Source organism: Saccostrea echinata, unplaced genomic scaffold (genome assembly GCF_033153115.1).
Source record: "Saccostrea echinata isolate AGI-Se365-2 ecotype Australia unplaced genomic scaffold, CSIRO_AGI_Sech_v1 ptg000018l, whole genome shotgun sequence".
Lineage (NCBI taxonomy): Eukaryota > Metazoa > Mollusca > Bivalvia > Ostreida > Ostreidae > Saccostrea > Saccostrea echinata.
In genome coordinates, this window is record NW_026889767.1 from 2,164,100 (window position 1) to 2,184,301 (window position 20,202).

The window sequence follows — 20,202 nt, forward strand, 5'->3', positions numbered from 1 at the left end:
TGAACTTGCACTTGAACTTGGGCGATTATCATTGGGTATTAATGAGAATGAATTATCATTAATACAATTAATTCCACTAACTTTTTGGTTACCCAGATCACGGAATATTTACTGTTTTGAAACTATGATGAATTGACGTTCGACTTCGTTTTTTTACTAACTGACCACACGATTCTTCACACAGGGATTTTTTGGGAAAAATTTAAAGAAAATTCGATGCTGAAAGAATATATATTTCAAACATGCCACTACTCTAAATTTTGAAAGAACTTATAAATCGCAAGTTATCTAGCTTAATGCCGAGCAGCTAATATTGACTGCTGATAATAGCAGTATTGCTTCGGATGCTGCTTTTTCCTTCATTATCAGCAAAAGTGACCATTTAGGTGCTTAGGGAGTAGCTTTTTTCGTAACTTTAACAAGCATTTTGAGAGTATTGCATATGCAATGCTAGCACCCTACCGGCAAATGTTATCTGGTTCTCCTAAAAAATTGAAATGCCCTCAATTCCGTCAAAACTCTTGAAAGCGGAAATTCAAACTTGATCTGTAACTTAGTAAAGGTAGACTCACATACCAAACATCACTTCAATATTTGCAAGCTGTAGAAAAAGGGCGGAAAATTCAAGTGCCATGGGAAGGACTTACAGAGGGACAGACAGGCAGACAGTTGAGGAAAGAACCGTTTTTACCAGTAGGGGACTAGTTTTTAGCTTAACGAATCTTGCACAGATGTTACATGGAAAGAAAAGATACAAGACATGCTTAGGATACTGCTTGAAATACATTTTCTGAATGAGTGAGAGCATCAGATCAGTTATTCCTCTCATCAGCTGGATTTATACGCGCAACTATTCAATAAAGGAGAGCAATAATTGATTTGATGCGCTTATCAATTGAATCGAAGATAGGCCTATCAATACAGTGGCGGAAAATTTACTCGCAAAGAATCAATTTAGAGATTGTCTTAAAAAAGATTTTTTCCGTTCTTTCATTAAAAGAAAGTATCGTTCATTCCATTATTAATAATAAAAAATGAATTGATGATGTCCTTGATTATTAAAAGATATCTTCAATTATCGACTCTGAGATTAATGTTATTAGAGTTTATGTTAGACCGGCGCTGTACATGCTGTATACATGTATATGTCAACATGGGAACAGCTCTGATAACATACATTTTTGCCGTATATCCAATCTTTTCCTTTGATCTTGTGTACTGTCTTGTACATACATACACCATTTATATCAGTAAATAAAATAAAATAAACGGTGCAATTAAAAAATTAAACATGATCACTAGCTGTAGCGATTTTCCTGTGTGTTTATAACCTTGTAGTGAATTGACGGTTGAATTAGCTGTACTGATTTGCACGTGTGTGTTCAATAAGTGTAAAAATGTAGTGAGATTCATGTCGAATTTCAATATACTTAAAGTAAAAGATATCAAAAATTCCTATGGATACAGAGAAATCCTAAGGTTAACCTCGGTATATTCTGGTCTTACTTTCTCTTTTTCAAGCCTCTAAATCGGTGAAGCGAGATGAAGGTAAAATTTCAAATGTAGTCAGTTGGCTGGATTTACAAACAAGGGGGTGTGTGTGTGTGTGAGGGTGTGTGTGTGTGTGTGTAAGGGGGGGGGGTAGTACTGTATGAGTTGTGAACATATTTTAGTTGATCCTAGTAACATGAGTTGAGTAGAAAAATTGACATTACATTATACATGTATATAGTTATATGTAGATATGATACGTGTATAGTTATATGTAGATATGATATGTGTATATAGTTATATGTAGATATGATATGCGTATATAGCTATATGTAGATATGAATAAAAGTAGAAAACATCAAGTTAATAAAGCGGGAAGATGTATCGTGTCTTTAAACATTTGAAGTCTTAAGAGTAATCGCGCTTGTCATTTGTTTTATTCATTAATTTTAAGTAAAAATAGTATATGTTCTTTTTTCTTTTTTTACCAACAAGCAGATTTTGAAAGTTAAACTGTCCAAGAAAACTCATTGCATTACTCCTTAAATCAAAGATTTTCCAGTTTTGTGTGTGAATATTATTTAAAATAAAATTATAAATTTGTATCTATTACGCGTATTTGACTGTTGTATCGGATGGTTCTAGGAAAACAAATCAAAGGTTTTGACTAATTATGTACATGTATGGATGTCCTTTCACAATACTGACAGAGAGTGTGGATATCCCTGCTTATTTTTGCCAGAGCTTATGGATATCCCAGTTCAATTATTCCACATTGTGCACACATCTCATTATTAGTGCCAGAGCGTACGGACAGTCCGGTTCATTCATAACTGCAAGAGTGTGCAGACATCCCTGCTCATTACAGCCAGTATGAGCGGATATCACTGTTCATTCCTACCAGAATGTGAAGATATCCCTGATCATTATTGCTAGGATGTGAGGAAATCCCTGATCATTACTACCAGAATGTAAGAACAACCCTGCTCTGGACTTGGTATCCTTACTTTGTGTTGACATTCCCGTTTGTCTTCTTGGAAATTCAAATATGCAATCTTTCCTGCAAGTATATCTACGTATATCCGACTCAGTGTCATGGTATCAAGGGTTATGTAAGTTGCATTTTCATAAAAGAGTATACGAATTTCAAAGTTTTAATCGAATTTGTTTTATCTACTAATCTATCTACAATCTAGATTCGTTTTATCTACTAATCTATCTACAATCTAGATCAAGAAGGTGAATTCTATTTGGGAACCTTTGTCTGGTAATTAAGAGAATAAAATTTAAGCAGCTACGAATAGTTCAGAAATCAACAAACAGGTATGGTTGCCCTTTTTTCTGCGAATCAGATCAATGTACAGATCCTCCAAATTTTCTCTTTAAGGTTATCACAGTGCTCTCTTTTATTAAACATTTAGCTGTAATCAGACTCGAAAGATTAAAAGACAAAAGACAATGCTTCTACAGATATCCTGGAACACGTTTTTGTTTTTATTTTTTGTTTTGTTTTTGTTTGTTTGTTTGTTTGTTTTTCCTTTTTTTTTTTTTGTTAATCTCCCGAAATGCGGTTTTCACCCTAAACTGTACATCATATAAACTTTGCTTCCCATAGTTTGGCAAAAAGAATGACGAGTACTATTTCCGCCTCGAGGTCGTTTATTATTTTTTATTTTATTTTTTATTATTTTGGATATATTACATGTATAATTGCATCATTTCATATTTGCTCTTCTTGTCTCTGTCTGTAAGCTAGTCAATAAATATTTCTTCCTTGCTTGTGTCAAGGAAATTATTTTTTAAATTAAAATCGATAATTGTTATCTTGTTTCTATTAACGTCTTTCTTGGAAAAAAACATTCATTTATCAAATAAAGCAGGAGCATAAATCGGTTATCAATCGTTAAATGCATGAAACCTGAACTTGATATTGAGTATATATGTTTGTCTTTTACATTAAAAGAAAACCAGTTTATCCCCTGCTAGAAAACTTTTCACCCTGAAATGGATGGCGGAGGTTTGATTTCTGTATATTACATATAAAAACGATTTATTTATTTATTTATTTTATTTCCATTGAAGCAAAAAGATTTGAATGAATTTAATGTACCTAACATCAAAATCATACGCAATGCACACGTTCATGTACTTTACAAAGTACCCGATAATTTTCCAACACAGTTTTGATTTAGAGACATATTACCATAATTTGGTTTTAGACCAAAAAATAAATAAATAAAAAATAAAAATTCAGTATACATTTCATGGAGTTTCGAACAGATATAAAATGCATGACATCCTTTTTTTAATTAACAAAAATATAGTTTTAGCTGGCATATCCTCAAAATTTTATTCCCAGGAGGTTTACAGGATAACCATACATCACAAGATCGCATGAAGGACCTTCAGTTATTTTTTTAATTTTAAATCATACAGGAAATATGAAAAATGGATGAAAACTACATATACCTTGCTTATGTCCTCAACATAATATTCTTGATAAGGAAGATGTATATTTTATGAAATTTATCAAAAAAATTGGTAACCAGTTTCAGCAATAAGGAAGTTTATTACATTTTCAATAGTGAAATACTGTGATTTATTTATTGAATAAAAGTGATATTCTCTCACAGTGTGAAAGGATACCAAAGTGATATTCTCTCACAGTGTGAAAGGATATCAAAGTAGGTAAAAAGATAATTTCTGGCCTGTCATAAGATAGAGATAGTAACTAAACCGTCTTGATAGAGACTAAAACTGCCAAATTTTCTCCAAATATGTTGTTAAAAATCCGTTTTTCAATCTCACAATCGCTTATACATGTAGCTATCATATGACGTCTCAACCGCTCAACTATGACGTCACAGCTTATGACACCCTGTTACGAAAAGACAGAGTCAAATGGAAAATCAAAGAAAATGTAATAAACAGAAAATTCAATATTTTGTAGATGAATATGGAATTTATTTTACGAGTGGGACTGGATTTTTTGATATTTTCACTTGTGCTTCGCACTCGTGAAAATATCAAAAAATCCTGTCCCACTCGTGATATAAATTCCATATTCATCTACAAAACATTGAATATCCTCTATATATATTAAATTTTCTGTAAAGTGCAAACAAAGATTAATCATCCCCAGATTTAAGTCCACTCATGTTAAATTGTCTTCCTATCGATTAATTGTTTGTGCTTAAAAGGAATGTTGACAGCGATGTTTAAATCCAAATGTTAACCTTTTTACAGATCCTCCAATTTTTCTCTTGAAGGTTATCTTTTATTAAACATTTAGCTGTAATCAAACTCGAAAGATTAAAAGACAAAAGACAATTCTTCTACAGATATCCGGAAACATGTTATTTTTTCTTTGATATAAAAATTACGAAAAAGCTATGTATAAATTCAATTTTTCGGAGGGAGGAAGATGTCAATATTTTAAGAAAAAGAAATTGCAACAACAACCTCAGCAATTAGTAACTCAACATTGTATGTAGATTAATTCTCCGAAAATGTGGTTTTCACCTTAAACTGTGCATCATATGAACTCTGCTGCAAAGAGTTTACAAAAAAGAATAGCGAGTTTACATCGGAGAATTACAGAGAAGGAAAAAAATCTGTAGAGTTTCGTTTTTATGGGTCATAAAAATGACTGTACACTTTCCCTTTTATCTCGGCGCAAATAACAGGACAAACTTCTCCACACACTAGGAATGAATTGCTCTGCAAATAAAATTTTCACAGATAAAAAGTATCTTATTTCTTTTTCAATCAAGATACATGAGTTAAAAAAATAAACTTTGGTATTTCAAAACCTGTTTAAACATATGTAATATTTGCATGATATTATATTTTTTCACACTGAACCGGATAAACATGAGGAAAAGAATTATGAAGTACATATTCTTAAAATAAACAAGTGAAGCCAGGGTAAACAGGAAAGTAACGAAAAAATGTTATCAATTTGATCAGTAGAATGGAGGGGAATGTCTCTAAGTGTTACCGTTAAGGATGAGCGACACAGGAGAGATAAGGGCGGAAATGAATGCTGGAGACCGGAAGTTCACTTGTTATCACCCAAATACTGATCCTTGAAATAACACGTAGCACTTTTCTTTTATTTCAGTACAATTTTATTACAATTATTGTTGTTTTTTGTTGGTGGTGGATGTGTTGATAAAAAGATAAAAATTCCTTCCCTTTTGCAATATACGTGATGATTGAGGTGTACATTAAGTGTACTTGCAATGAAATATTTCTCTGTCTGTTATCATATGTCTTGATTTTTTCAGAAGATCAGGATGGATAAATAAATGAATGAATAAATGAATGAATGAAAAGATAAATTAATTTAATAATAATATATCCATAAATATAATATAATTCTCACAAAGTAACGTTTACCCTGAATTTCTCGAGATAAACAATGTTCTGTTCAATGCGTCTTTTAGGATATTCGAGGGGGGGGGGGGCAAACATCTTTTTCTTTTCTTAAAGTACTTATTACACTATATCTTAACCATATATTAGGTCCAAAAGTAAACATTAACCAAATATTTACTTTATAAATGAGACTTTAGATAAGTAAACCTAAATAAAAGGTTATAGCTTGTGAATTTTTATTTTATAATTGAATTTACACCTGTATTTCACGTTAGACTTCCAAAGGCAGTCCTGTTATTCAAAAGTTGAAACCAGTTTTCAGAAGACAAAAATGAAAAAAAAAATGTTAAGGCTTTATTTGGATCAACTTTTAAGGCTTAAAGCATGTTTAAATCAGAATTGTTGATTGGAAACAACTGGCCTGCAGATTACTCTTATCAGGGAGATTTATCTTGATAAAATGGAATTATTTTAGGGGCTTTTTTGTTTTCATTTTTCTCTAATACCTAAAAGTAGTACTTAAATAGAAGTATCATGAATTAAAAGGCGTTAAACATTTCCTCGGTGTATTCAAGAGTACCACACTTGATTCATGATTAACAACAATTAATATAAAAGTAGCTTAATCATTAGCGTGTACAATTTTAAAGCAGAAAAGCATATCTGCTGCATTGAGGAAGTTCTTATTTCTTCCAATCGTATGCGGAATAATCACCATGCATTTGTGAATGATTCATCATAGATAGAAATAAGAAGAAAGAGCTTTGTCCGTCTAAAAATGCAATACCATCAGGTGCCCTCTGGCGTTGGTTGTCAGTAATTATTTCTGTACAGTTATTAATAATCGTTTCAGACAAAAAGATAACGCAATGTTAGTTTTTAAATAAGAAGTTTTGTTATTGCAGTGTAAACACATCTGTTCAATTCGTATCACGAAGGCATGAAGTAAAAATTGAAGAAAAAAATAATGCAACAGTGACTACTGCTCCACACACCTGACATAAAAAAAACATAAACATAAAAAACCCTGCAAATAACCATTATTGTCTTATTAAATTATATTTCTCATTAAAATAAATCACATGTATGTATTTATTCAGTCCATTGACAGTACTGATCAACAGACATATTCGCATTAACGATAAAGGTTTTACTATAGTTGGAGATTAACTTCTCTCCTGGTTGGAAATAAGGATGGGTTCCACATGGAGAAGCCTACATTTGGTTACTGTCTGTATGTCTTCAATTGATGAGAATCGGACTCATGTTAGGAGTTTCTTTAGGTTTGTAGGTAAGCCTGGGCTATGTCCTTTGTACGACTTTTAAGCAAAATACAATATCTTTTCCCCTAGTAATTTAATTGTTGTATGTAAATGAATGCTTAGCTTAATAATATCTTGTTGGTTGTTGTCGTTAAAATAAACAAGAAAATAATTGTTAGCGGGAAAAAAAAACACGGTTGAATTGAGCATGGATTTGGGGGTCGTAAGCACCCTTAGCTTCCCCCACTGCACATGTAATTTAGGATTCTCAGTGTTGCAAAGAAGACTGTAAATGACCTTGCAACGATTTTAGAAAAAATCATAGTTTCGCCTTGATATCATTTATCTTTCATTGTTTAGTTGGAGCTATTATAATTACATCATTTCAAAATTGCACTTCGAGTCTTAATTCATTTAACCAGTTAAAAATATTTCTTCCGTGCTCGTGTCCAGAAAATATTTTTTAAATCAAATTTCTATGATTGTTAACCTAATATCTTGTTTCTATTTACGTCTTTTTGGGGAAAAAAATCATTCATTTTTTTAAATAAAGCAGGGGCATAAATCGGCTATCGATCGTCTATAACCGAATTGAAATTCAGCTAACATGTATATCTTTTACATTTAGGAACCAAATGTATTCCCTGTTAGAAAAACAGAGTGAATATTTGATTTATATAAAATGGAAAAACAAATCTTATGAAGCAAAGATAAAAATGAACATAATTACCTTCACATACAAATTTTTAAGTTTATTTCACACTATTTTCTTGACAAGGCAGTACTTCCATATTTTTTAAAAATAATTTTTTATCACAATAATCGGTTAACAGTTACTGCAAGCAATAGGGGAGTATTATTTCTGTAAACCAAGATTAATCATCCGCAAATTTTAAGTACATTCAAGTTGACGTCCTGTCCGCTGATTGTTTATGCTTAAGGACATTGGCAAGTCAGGGTTTTCCGGAGAAAAAAGGTTTAATACATAGGTTTTTTCACTTATAAAATAGTGAATGAGAGTGATTCTCTAAGCGGTGAAAACCAATATAGCGTATGTTACAGAGGTAAACAAAACACGTGTACTTCCTTCAACGGGTGGAATCATCTATACAGCAAGAAAGAAAAGTAGTAATGGCGTTGTTGTACATTGTATTTAGGGACAAAGAGCCAACAGGTCGTTATTTACCATAGTTATGCTCCGTACGCTGGGAAGGCCAAAGGTGTGACATATGCTGAAAGGTAGTTCGACCATGCCGACTGAGAACAGTTCTTAGGTCGTGTGAAGGAATCGGCATTTAGTAACTACGAATAAAAGTTAAAAATAAACCCATGCCAATATTTTTACGACAATGTGTTTCAATCTATACTTTCAACTACATGATAAAAACAATTAACCTGTCTCTTGACCAATTTCAGCTGTTAAGGGACGCAACTCAATAATGATGACCGGTGCCGGTATATCCATGTCTTGTTTCTATATATATATATATATATATATATATATATATATATATATATATATATATATATATATATTTTTTTTTTTTTTTTTTTTTTTTTTTTTTTTTTCCAGCCAAAATATCTAGAGGTCGTAAGAAATGAAGATACAATAATGTATATAATACAAATCTATATGAAATAAATGGGTTTTGAAGAAAATTATGTAGGTCCCTTTTATCAACATTTTACATAGGGAATGCATTAAGAATTGTAAAAACACTAATTTGACAAAATCTAAAAAAAGAATGTTGGATTGGTAGGTAAAATATAGCCTGTTTAGTACATTTAAACCTACTCAAAGTTTCTTGAAAAATTCTATACAATAACCAGGAACCTTGCCAACGTCCTTAACGTGTTCCTGGTCGTGGACAGGTGAAGCTAAATTGCGAAATAGAAATATATATATATATTTCTAGAATAAATGAATTTTTATAGAATGTACACTACAATATAGATGATTAATTTAATAATTGTTTTGTAGCAATTAGAGGGAAAAGCCTTTAAATACCAATATTTCAGGGCTGCTTCCAAGATTGTAGCAGCTACATAGTGCTAGAAAACTACCAATAGTTAAAACATGCACGCCGTTCATGGCTTTGTTCCATTTCGTTTCATTTGGTTTGAATTTTGGTTTCGTTTCGTTTTGTTTCCTTTCAATTGGTTTCGTTTCGATTTCGTTTCGCAGTTATCTGATACCCTTTTCCTTAAAAAAAAAAAATCAACCAGCCAACTAACTCTACCTCACAAAAAGGAACATGTATTGATCTTAGACTTACAAAAAATATTGAAAAGGTTGAATCAGTAGCAGTATTAACCCCGTTCTGCAGCACAAATAGTCTAGTAGGTGCTGATATAAAATTCAAAACATTTAAACAATTTGCATATAAAAGAGTAGGTAGAAACTACTCAAAAGGCTGATTATATATCACTGAACAAAACCTTTCAGAAGTGGATTGGGATAGACAAGTTTTCAATAGGCAAAATATTAATGAAGTTTACACTAATTTTATCAGAATATATAATTACCATGTAGAGAAAAATATACCCCCCCCCTCCCCCCCCCCAAAAAAAATTGACAATGTTGTAATTCGGCCATTTGGTAAACCTTTCATGACAAATGCTATCAGACGTAAAATGCGACAAAGAAAGAGGGTACACTATAAGGCATAAAGACTAATAGTGATTATCAGTGGAGTAAATATCGGAGTCTACGTAGCCTAGTGGTAGGGAGTTCGCTTCTTGATCGGGAGGCCCGGGTTCGATTCTCGTTCTCCGCGCCGCTTCAAGACCTGAGACGTAAACATAGGTAGTGACTGTTCCTTCGCCAAGCGCCCGGCATTAGAAGTGAAAGTCACAGGTCTTTCGGATGAGACCTTAAAAACCGAGGCCCGTGAAACGGAAGGCGTTGGCACGATAAAGAACCCTCGCTGCTCAATGGTCCTGAGTGCCGAATATAGTTCTAAATTTGTAGCCCTTCACCGATATATGGTGACGTCTCTATATGAGTGAAAAATTCTCGAATGGGACATTAAACAATATAAAATCAATCAATCAATCACAATGGCACACCGGGCAAAGAATACTTACAAACAAAAAAATCACATCACAAATTTTAGCTAAAACTATTCTTCCTGGTAAATGGTGGAGAATTGTTCAATCATTATCCAAATTTGTTAACAAAAGCAAAGAAACCTAACCACTAAAATCTAATGGTAAAAATTTTATCCTTCCTATTGATAAGGCTACTCAACATAATAAACAGTCTGCTGCGATTTCTCATATTGAACATTGTAGAGAACCCCACCTGCCCCCTCAAGGACCTGCCCCTCCCCCCCCTTATTCTACTGATTCAATTGGTATTACAACTGTAGATGCTATTGACCAACTTGAAAATTTAAACATGGACTTGCACCACAAGTATTAAAAAATATAATTCGTGCCATCAGTAGACCACTTGCTAAATTATTCAATCTGTCACTGGAAAATAAAAAATACCATATATTTGGAAGCAGTCAGATGTAACACCTGTATTTAAAAATAAAGGGAGCCCAGAAGATCCAGCAAATTACAGACCTATATCACTTACTGACAGCATCTGTAAAATCATGGAAAAAATTATATTCAAATGTCTCTACAATTATATGAATGATCATAATCTTCTCTCTTAGAACCAGTCCAACTTCCAGCCAGGTGATTCTACTGTTAATCAACTTGTTGAAATTTATAACACAATTATATCAAATCTTGATCAAGGCAAAGATGTTAGATTTGTCTCTTGTGACATATTCAAAGCTTTTGATAAAGTATGGCATAAAGGACTGTTACATAAATTACAACAGTATGGATTCAAACGTGATATCTTAGGTTGGATTGAGAATTATCTCTGTAATAGAGCTCAGAAAGTAGTGTTAGAGGGATACTCCTCTGGATTGGAAAGTGTCAATGCTGGAGTTTCACAAGGCTCAGTTTTAGGACCATTTCTTTTTCTTATTTATATTAATGATATTACTGAAAATATACAGAATCAAGTAAGACTGTTTGCGGATGACACATCCTTGATAGTTATTGTTGATGCCGACACGGTTAGCCCAGCAGTGTCTCTTACTTCTGACCTTGGAAAAAAATGGAAGTGGTCTCATCAATGGCTAGTTAAATTTAACCCTAATAAGACGGTAAATGTCAATTTTACTAGAACTCATCGAGTACACCCAAATATCTCATTTGGGTCGGGGAACACAATGAATGTAATTTCCCAGAATCAAAGTCATTGTCACCTAGGACTGACATTTCAGTCTAATGGGGGTTGGTCGGAACATATTACAACAATCTAAGAAAAAGCTTCTTTAAGAGTTAACATATTGCGCACACTAAAATATAAATTAAAGAGGGATATCCCTTAATCAAAATACACCTCATTTGTTCGACCAGTAGTAGAATATGGGGATGTGGTATGGGATAATTGCACTGAAGAACAATCCAAATTATTAAAAAGTAAACAGGTGGAAGCTGCGAGAATAATTACAGGCTTTAGGTGTAATACATCAAAAAGTAATCGTTATAAAGAATTGATATGGGGCACTTTAAGTTCAAGGAGGGAAAAACATAAGCTCACACTGATGTATAAAATACTTAATAATCTTATCTCAGATTATATGAATAATATGCTTGAAGGATGTACGCCAATTCAGCATAATAATAACTTACGCAATGATCAATATAAACAGTTGTGAAGAATCTTCACAAATGTTTATAAAATTCAAATTAAAAATGTAACACTGTAAATATTTAGTGTTCGGTAGATTAGTAGTAGTGCTAGTTGTTTTCGTATCTCTGTTTCCTTTGTTTTTATGACTTCTTCACTTTTTTCTTTGTCCTGAGGAAGGGACAAGTCGTCCCGAAAATTTGACAATTTTTAATGTTCGTGTCGTTGGTCATTTTTAGTGCTTTATATATATATATATATATATATATATATATATATATATATATATATATATATATATATATATATATATATATATATATATATATATATATATATATATTATTTCTTCACTTGTTAATTCTATTTTGTTTTTTCTTCTATCTCTCTCTCTCTCGACTCATTCTAAATATATACCAATTGAAAATTTACTCTTCATACATTTTTTATGTTTAAATGTACCTGTAATTGTGCCTTGACCAATATGGAGAGAACGATCATAGGGCATTTATGCCTACTGTTCAATCCATTTCATTGATTTGAATAAAATATATTTTAAAGCACAGATACTGTACCCTTTGATTTATATATATTTTATAAGAAATAAAACACTTTCCGTTTAAACAAGAAGTAAACCAAATAAAATCTAATTGACGTACACTTTTAAAACTTCCTCTTTTTATAACAAAAGTGAAAATAAGGATTCATTATTATGTAGACAAGGTAGCTTTATATTAACTTATAAAGTTTATCATTAATATAGGTAAACATTAAAAGCAATAGGGAAATAAACATAACTGTAAACAAAGATTAGTCATCCGCAATTTAAGTACATTCAAGTTAAAATGTCTTTCTTTCTTCAAATTGTTTATGCTTAAAAGGAATGTCGACAGCGATGTTTAAATCCGAGTGTTTACATTTTTGGTAGGTCACTTGACAGTCAGCTTTTTAAACCGTCGTTGAATCTTCCTTGGTCGGGTGATTTTAACAAGAGTTATTTTTATTTTACTTCCTCTTTTCAAATGGCTGCTGTGTGGTGGATGTGTCTTATTCTATTACCAGGAGTTATTGACTGTTACGGTATGTACCTGAAATTTTATACGACTTTTTCCTGATATTTGATATTTTTTTGTTCACTGCATAACTTCATATTAAGTTGAATCACGTATTAACTCAGAAAACTGCCGCGTTCATCCATTACAGTAATCCTTAATTCAGCAAAATAGTTGGCAGTATGTACAATTTTAAAATTTTAAAAAGGCAATTAAAACACCGATAGGTATATTTAGCCGCATTTTTTGCAAGACAAATATTGTCAGTATGTGACTTGACAAGCGTTTCCAGCTTAAGTACATTAAGTATGTTATGTTAGAATTCAACCTTAATGTCATGCTGGACTGTAGTGATATTCCCATCAAATCTGTTAAAAAATAAATAGTTTCTACGAAATCATTTACTTCAAGAAGAATTTTTATAGGAAATAGAAAAATAAAATTTAATAACTTTTTAAAGGGGGGGGGGGGGAGAGGTATTTTATGCTTATACAAACCCATCCCCTTGAAATGGATCGAGAAATAGAATATGAAGTAATTTTTTAATACTTATTGTTTGTCGTACAAAAAATACTTCACATAAGGACCTGTACTCATAATTGTCCTTAACCTTGCAAATCAAAATCACAAAGCGATCTAGGATCTAGGTCTAGGAAGTTAGATATATAAATCTACTTTAAACCTAACTTGATGTGTGTTGTTTTTTTTTTTTTAATCTTAGGGGGCCTCTTCAAACTGATAAAATGATGAATGGTACGCTATCTTAAAAGCAATTGGCCACCATTACTGCATATTTTCGGAAATTAATTTCATCTGTCTCTGTCTCTCTCTCTCTCTCTCTCTGCAAATTAAATGTAAACCGCAAAAAAAATATATATATATATAGTTTACTTTATGACAAATTCTAACATATTGTCTGAAATAAAAATAAGAAATGCATTAAGCCCTCTGCTTAGAAGCAGTGAATTCAACTACAATTTAAGATAAAAGCCCGCATTTTTCCGTAGTGATGATACCATCCAACACTGTGTCTGTATCAATGTCAGATGCACTGAATAAAAAAAAAAATAATGTTCATAATGAAAAAAAAAACTTCACCACCTGACCACTGTCCATAATTTCTGCTAAGGAAAACGACTGCCATTAAATGAATAAAATGAAACCAAAGAGTTCATTCACTGTTTTCACTGTCGAAAGAAAAGAGAATTTTTTTCTTTTGTCTACTTATTATATGGTTTCAGGTAAAAAAAAAAAAGATACCTTAACTCCTATTGTGTAAAATATATAATGACTGTTTACGGCCCTAACGGACCTCAAACAGTCTCATAACTTTACATATAGAACAGTATTCGGCATATATTCATTACTTACTGTGTACGTTTCAGTTAGTTTTTATGTTTTGATAGTTTGAAATATTTAAAGTCAATATTTTTTTTTGCATATTCAACACATAAAACATATGAAGAAAAAGAACTTCGACATTTTCCTTAAAAATTGCCCCCCCCCCCCCTTAGACTTGGTGAAAATGTTTGCAAAAAGTTTTGGGTAGACATAATTTAAAGCTAACTTTAGGACTGGTATACAATCTTAAATTATCTTGTTTGTAATATCTATTCTTAGATTCAAATGACTTTATAGTAAATTATTTTATTTATCTCCTTTTTATACATGGTCGCATGGTGATGATGACTCACGTTGTAGTCATTTTTTTCACTCTTAGAGACTGTAATATCGTAACTTTCTCTGATATCATATTTCAATCGGCCGTTTTAAACATTTTATTTTTTTTAACAATTTTAGCCCTCAATAGTTCTATCCACAGAGAATAATACATACCCTTTTCCATATCACCCTGTTAGGGTAGGAACATATTGTCGCCGTCGACAATATGTACAGAACGACAATATGTACCGTCACACACCTCTATCAGCCCGAGTCATCAATATCATCTAGAGGGCCAAAAACCCGAGGGCTGATATTGGTCAAAGGCTGATACGAGGTGCGATATGGAAAAGAGTATATTTTATTACATTCATTACATAATTTAGAAATAAAACACAAAACACATCTATTTGAACAAATTTAGTATATTAAATACAACAATTGTTACTGTAAACACGCATATGAACAGAAACATAGGTGTTTTATCACAACTAATGTTTCAAGGTTTATCTGTAAATTCTGTGATAATATGCATTCGTATCTGCCCTGCAGATCCATATCAGCCCTGCAGGATCCTTATCAAACCTGGAAGTTGATATGGATATTGTGACATCAGGCATATTGCATTTGCAAAGAATCTGTAATTATTACTAAATATGTGGTTAACAGATAAATCGATTACAGAAAAGCATATCAAACCAGCAGGAAGTGGAAGTTGCATAACCCCTTTCTTAATTTGGTATTAATGTGTAAAAAAATAATTATATGCTTACGATGTAAAGCAGATCTCAGTTCAATGTATTTTTTTCGTCAAATTCATCATTACACCACAATTACAAGTAATGTCGAAGTATCTAATTTTAAAAACATGAAAGCGATTTTAACCACTAATATTGTTATTTATAATGCTATTTTTATTTTTAGAAACAGCAAGTCCATAGGCTTTTTTACAATATTTCAAAGGAAACACATATCGTTTTTTTTTTCAAAGAGGACAATCTGTACTCTGAAATTGAAGCGTAATATTAAGAAAAATTTATTAATGATATTATAAGCATTTTTGATTTGAAGGTCAAGAGTTTTATGCCCCCGTAATGGAAGATTCGGAGGCATATCGTTTTTATTCTGTCCGTCCGTCTGTCTACTTTTCTAGCTGTCTGTCTATCTGCCCGCAAAAACTTTACTAATAGCCATAACTTTTGATTGGTACAGCAAGAGCTAAACTTTTCGTGTGTCATGTGTGTATTACATAGGACAAGATCTTTCTTTTTGTACCAATATATACTGAAAGGAAAAATACACGCAGGGTAAACTTTTGAAGTGATTTAATGTTATATTTTCGAACGTATTTTGCGGTATTGTAATCTAACATTTAAACTTATCTTTTATCAACAAGTAAGCAAAATCTCATTTGATTTTGACCGATAATTTATGAGTTATTGAAACTCAAATTACGGCACCCCTCGAAAGTGAAAATCGAACATTCTTATTATCTCCTATGCCTCCCTCGCGCATTTGTCACAGCCTCAATTTTCCTCTGCATTGAGTTCATAAGTGCATTTATCTTTCTAATATGGATATTATTCAACCCCTTCGACAAGGCAGCTTTTAGTTGGTCGAGAGTAGCTTAAACATTCCGACGCCTTTAAACCCTACCGTCTAGTTAGCCCCACAGACTAGAGAAAGATGTATTGTACGAACACCAGTCAAGTGGGTCAATGTACATGTTTGCGAGAAAGTCTTGACAAACTCTATCTACATTGGCTCATGGGTTAACAGGCTGAAAAATTCGGCATAATGCACAAACGCGCGCAAATGAGAGGAACACTGACGTAAAGTTGACGAGCTCACAAAACAAAATCGCGCAATGCGTTTCTTTCAGTTTTTTGGGTGAATGTAACGATTATGATTGCCTACTGTATTTATAGGGGTTTCAGTGGTCGTAAGTGGCGATTATACAGATGGCAGGATGATAGATAGCCCAATCTTGAGGTGGCGTTGTTACGCACCAACGTCGTCGTCACGGTTGATTGGAAATGTTTCCAGTCCTCTCTGATGACGGATAAGACGTTCTATGGTGAAAAAAATTACAACAAACTGCACAGCAACCTGCTTTTTTCCTTTTTCTTTTGTTAGGCGATGCAATAACCAAGCCTCTGGAACTTCCGTCAGCCATACCATGATTACACGAAAAATTCAAAATGTCTGTAATTATCGAAAAACAATGTGTATGTCTTCAGTGCATCAAGTAGTATTACAAGATGTGTTGAGTCAACAAACCTGTCATCATCAATATGCACGTGTTTTTGGCTTTTTACCATTTTCCCTACGTGACGTCATACATTTCACGGTTGAGTAATTCTGAGCACTATTTGAGTGCACAATTCCCAAGATATCCCTTTGACAAGTTTGACAAGTAAATTTCGGTACCAACAATTTTGACCTTGACCTTAAGTGTGACCTATTTTTGAAAAAAAAAATCTACCTTGACCATAACGTTTGAGCGTTAGGGCTTGGGCTTTCATATTTCACGTGTATTTTTCTTATGACAGGTCCTTCTCTAGGGTACCAACAGCTTTGACCTTTTGACCTTGAGCTTTGAGTTTGACTTACTTTTGACAAACTTCAACCTTGGCCATATCTTTTGAACGGTTGATGCTATGACTGTCATATTTCAACGTGTTTCCTTTTGACCCTCTCTTTAGTACCAATAACTTTGACCTTGGAGTTTGACTTCCTTTTGAAAAAAAAATTAACCTTAGCCCTATTTTTTGAACGGATGGTGATATGCATATGGCTGCCATATTCACATGTTATTTTCCTTGTGACAAGTACTTTCTTTGGGTACCAACAACTTTGAACTTCTGACATCGATCTTGGAGTTTGACTTTCTTTAAAAAAAAATTGGCCATAAACTTTGAATTGTTAGAGATAGGGCATTCATATTTTATTATATTTTTTTCTTGTGACAAGACCTTTCCTTGAATAAACAACTTTGACCTTTTGACATGGACCTTGGAGTTTGATATACGTTTGAAAAACTTTAGATTTGGCCATAACCTATGAACAATGGGTACTAGGGCTTTCATACTGCACATATTTATTCCTTGTGACAAGACTTTCCCTTTGATTGTAATGTTTTTGTTTTTTTTATCTTAACCTTAGATTTTGACCTACTTTTGAAAAAAAAACTTTAACCTTGGCTATAACTTGTTAACTTTTAGTGCTTTGGCTGTCATATTTCACAGGTGTATTTCTTGTGACAAGGCCTTTTTAAGTACCATTGTTTTTAACTTCATGACGTTTACCTATGAGTATTACCTATTTTTGAAAAAAAAAAATAACCTTTGCATAATGTCTGAATAATTGTTGAAAGGATTTTCATATTTCACAGTTGTATTTCTTATGACAAGACGTTTCCTTGGGTACCAACATTTTTGATTTCTTGACCTTGGAGTTTGACTTGGACTTGAGAAATTTTGACCTTGGCCATATATAAGCTGCCATACGGGGGCATCAGTGTTTCACAAACAAATCTTGTTTTGTTTTGTTTTTATGCCTTCGTAATCGAAGATTCAGGGGCATATAGTTTTTGTCCTACCCATCCGTTTGTCTGTCTGTTTGTCTGTTAATTTGTTTGTCCGCAACAACTTTAACCTTGCTAATAACCTTTGATTGGTCGGAACTATGGCTTTCATTGTTCAGATGTGTATTCATTGTAACAAGAATTTTCATTGGGTACCAACATTTTTGACCTCTTGATCTTGACATCGGAATTTTACCAACTTTTGCAAAATTTTATCAAACTTTAACCTTGGCCGTTACTTTCGATCAGTTTGTGCTAGGACTTTCATATTTCACTGGTGTATTCTTTGTGAAAAGGCCTTTCAGTGGATATTAATAATTCTGATTTTTCGACCTTGACTTTTTAGTATGACCCACTAAAAAAAAACCTTGTACATAACTTTTGAATGGTTGGTGATAGGGCTTTTATATTTTATGGGTGTATTTCTTGTGACAAAACCTCCTATTGGATACCAACAGTTATGACCTACGACCTTGGCGTTGGAGTTTGACTACTCTTGAAAAACGTTAACCTTGTCCATAACTTCTGAATGGATGGTGATAAGGCTTTCATATTTCACAAGTGTATTTTTTGTGTGTGTGTGTGTAAAGACCTTCCCTTGGGCATTATTCATTTTGACCTTTTGACCTTTACCTTGACAATTGACTTACTTTTTCAAAAAAAAAAAACTTTAACCTTCTGATACCTTCACCATAACTTTTTAATGTTTAGTGCTAGGGCTTTCATATTTCACAGGTATATTCCCTGAAACAAGCCTTTTCTTTGGGTAACAACATTTTGTATGGGTTACAACATTTTGACTTACATTTGAGAAACGTTAACTTTCGCCATAAGCTGCCATACGGGGGCATCAGTGTTTCACAAAACATCTTCTTTTTTGGCTTTGTTTTCTTTTTCTTTGCTTTTTTTTTTTGGGGGGGGGGGGGGGGTGCAGGATATGACTTCAGACATTATTTAGTGTATTGTTTGTAAATTACTAAATTTTGCCTTGCTTTGTGACTTCATTTGCACTGTTTTGAATTTTCATTGTTTGAAATGTATCAGGATATATTTAATATAATTGCTAAAACACGTTTAACAAAACTGGATATAATATGATGTTATGAAAAAGTATATGACAGAATTTTTTTCGAAACCTTTGTAACTCTGTACCACTGGATAAGTTGTCCACAGATATCGAGAAAAGTATATTAAAGTTTTTAATCCGTTGTTTGATTGTTTAAGCTCCATAGGAATGTCGATGTTTATGTTTATCTTTTTTAGGTTACTTGACACTGCCGTCGTTCTGACTTACCTGGTTCTCCGATTTTAACAAGGATTATTTTCATTTGACTTCCTCCTTTGATATGACTGCCTTGTGGGGGATGTGGATAATTTTTTTACCAGGAGTTATTCACTGTTACGGTATGTACAATGGAAAATTTATATGAACTTTTCTGATATTGAATACATATATCCTTCACTGCGTCGCTTCCGTTTTTGAAGTAATTATATCCCTGCTTCGAAGAAGAGGGGGATATATTGTTTTACCCTTGTGTGTCTGTCTGTCTGTCTGTGTGTCTAGCTGTCTGTCTGTCCGTAAAAAAAAACTTCGTCACAGTTTTCTCAGCAACTACTCATCGCAGAGGCTTGAATTTCAATTGTTTAGGCATGCCGTATGGTAAGATTCATTTTGTACGAATCCGTAGTCAACTTCCTGTTTATCCGTTGTCTGTCCATATCATATATAAAAACTTTTTTGTCGCTTTTTTCTCAGCAACTACTTATTGCAGAGGCTTGAAGTTTTAGCACACTCTTTGTTTATGCATGTCTTATGGTGAGATTCATTTTTGTACGAATCCGTAGTCAACTTTCTGTTTATCCGTGTGTCTGCCCGTATCATACATTACTAATTTTTGTCGCTTTTTTCTCAGCAACTACTCATTGCAGGGGCTTGAAATTTTAGCACACTCTTTGTTCAGGCATGTCATATGGCGGGATTCATTTTTGTACGAATCTGATGTTAACTTCCTGTTTATCCGTGTGTCTGTCCGTACCATACATAACTAATTTTTGTCGCACTTTTTC